At 29.9% G+C, this 2556-nt stretch overlaps 1 non-coding gene across 1 annotated transcript; it reads left to right on the top strand.

Annotated features, from left to right (window-relative positions):
* The first annotated feature begins 38 nt into the window (after positions 1–38).
* J4E92_011087 lies at positions 39–109 on the top strand. The gene has a single exon. It is a non-coding gene; the product is annotated as a tRNA-Asn (tRNA).
* The last annotated feature ends 2447 nt before the right edge of the window (positions 110–2556 follow it).

Genomic DNA, 2556 nt, shown 5'->3' with positions numbered 1-2556 from the left:
GCGGGGGGGACTAGATATCTTTATAACATTCTTTAATAGCCTTTATAGCTCAATGGTAGAGCGGAATACTGTTAATATTCTGATAAATGTTCGATTCATTTTAAAGGCTTCTCATTTGCCTTTACAATTTTGCTCATTATAACATAAAAAAAAAAGAATAGTTACCTTATTTCCCTTTCTCTTTTACTTTTTTATATTGTGATATAGTAACAAAAAAGTAAGCACTACAGCTATTGCTGTTCGTTTTGGTTGTGATTTTCAAAAAAAAAGACGTATTATGAACTAATTATTAAATATCATGTTAAATTTAAACAGAAGCAATTTTCAAGCACATCCTTTTCATCTAGTATCTCCTTCTCCATGACCTTTATATACATCTATTAGCTTACTAAGCCTTACTACATCCGCTGTTTTATCCTTTCATGGATTTGGTTATGCAGAATACAATTTAATAATGAGTTTAACATCACTAATATTAGCTATGTCATTCTGATGAAGAGATGTAATAGCAGAGGGTACATACTTAGGTAATCACACTCTTGCTGTCCAAAGAGGGTTAAATCTGGGTGTTGGTTTATTTATAGTATCTGAAGCTTTATTTTGCTTAGCTATTTTTTTTACCTGAGGAGTTTTGTTATATAAAACTTATATATCAGAACCTATGTTATCTCTAATGATACATGGTGAATTAAAAACATCTGGGTTTTACACCGGGAAAGGTAAAGGTAAAGCTATAGATTCACCTGAACAAGAAAAACCTGCATCACGATCGGGAACCGATTCAGAAAATGAGGAAGATTTTAGGAAAGCTATTAAACTATCATTGCAAGAAAACAATGGAGAGTCTTCTAAGACGGTAGCTAATAAGGAAAATACTCTAGGAGTATTTGATATAGATAAGTTATTTATATATATACAAGATTGAAAGACCTCCCATGATACGTTTTTAACTAAAGCTAAACTTTATAACAACTTAAAAATTGAATTGGAGAAAAAAAAAGTTAAAAGCGAAAAAGATCTTACATTATTGTCTCAGTATTTACAGGAATCTAATGAATTTAAACTTAAAAGAGATAAGTTGGAAAAAACCTTGTTACAACAAGGTATAAACCCTTCTGAACAGTTTACTAGTGAAAATAATTCAGAGACAGAATCTAATTCTTCTTTTTACAGTTCAGACAACACAGAAAAGACTCAATCATCTTACAATTCCCATGGTAGAAATAGGAAACGTGTAAAATTTACTAATGAAAACAACAATTTAGACTTTCCTTTAGTATTTGTTGGCTTCAATTTTATACCGTTACTACGTTTATTATCATGTATTGTGTCAACAATGTTCGTGTTAATTTTACATTTTAATGTATTACCTAATTTAGATATGTGGTTTACTATTTATACTATGCAAATAGTAACTTTATATTTATTTCTATCTTTAAGTAAATTACTATATAAATGGTATACCACGGCTATTAATCTTTATAACCTTTATTTGGAAAAGGATTATATGGTAATATATTTCAATGCCTATTTTTCCGTTGTTACATTGTTGTTATATTTTAGCAGTTATAGTGATATTTGTATCTTTTATTGTTAAAAGGTAAAAAATCATAAAAATGATATGGTGTCTTTCCTTTTTGTTTCTTTTTATTATAAAAAAGACATTCCGCGTAGTTCTATGCGGAATGTTTTGGTTGTGATTTTCAAAAAAAAAAGACGTATTATGAACTAATTATTAAATATCATGTTAAATTTAAACAGAAGCAATTTTCAAGCACATCCTTTTCATCTAGTATCTCCTTCTCCATGACCTTTATATACATCTATTAGCTTACTAAGCCTTACTACATCCGCTGTTTTATCCTTTCATGGATTTGGTTATGCAGAATACAATTTAATAATGAGTTTAACATCACTAATATTAGCTATGTCATTCTGATGAAGAGATGTAATAGCAGAGGGTACATACTTAGGTAATCACACTCTTGCTGTCCAAAGAGGGTTAAATCTGGGTGTTGGTTTATTTATAGTATCTGAAGCTTTATTTTTCTTAGCAATATTCTGAACATTCTTCCATAGTGCTCTATCACCTGCAGTAGAGTTAGGTGCTATGTGACCTCCTATGGGAATAGAAGCTATCGATCCTTTTGAACTACCATTAATAAATACAGTGCTTTTATTAGCTTCAGGGTTTACTGTTACATATGCACATCATTTTTTAATTAACGGAAAAAGAGGTAAAGCTTTATATGGTCTATTATATACTATCATATTAGCAACTGTATTTACAGCACTACAAGGTGTTGAATATTCAGTATCATCATTCACTATTTCAGATGGAGCTTTTGGATCATGTTTTTACTTTGGAACAGGGTTAATTCTAGCTCCTACTTTAAAAAATATATGAATGAAAATTAAAATATCTAACTATTCAACGGTTAAAGCTCAAGATAAGAGCTCTAACCTCATAAAGACTACTAGTAATTTAAATCCTAATTGAGTAACAGGATTTTGTGATGCTGAATCTAGCTTTTCTGTTAGAATAGGTCCCCCTCT

The sequence above is a fragment of the Alternaria infectoria genome (genome assembly GCF_024043175.1).
Source record: "Alternaria infectoria strain BMP 0036 chromosome Unknown scaffold_105, whole genome shotgun sequence".
NCBI lineage: Eukaryota > Fungi > Ascomycota > Dothideomycetes > Pleosporales > Pleosporaceae > Alternaria > Alternaria infectoria.
Note: the sequence above shows the minus strand (reverse complement) of the source record. Positions and strands in the feature narration are given on the sequence as shown.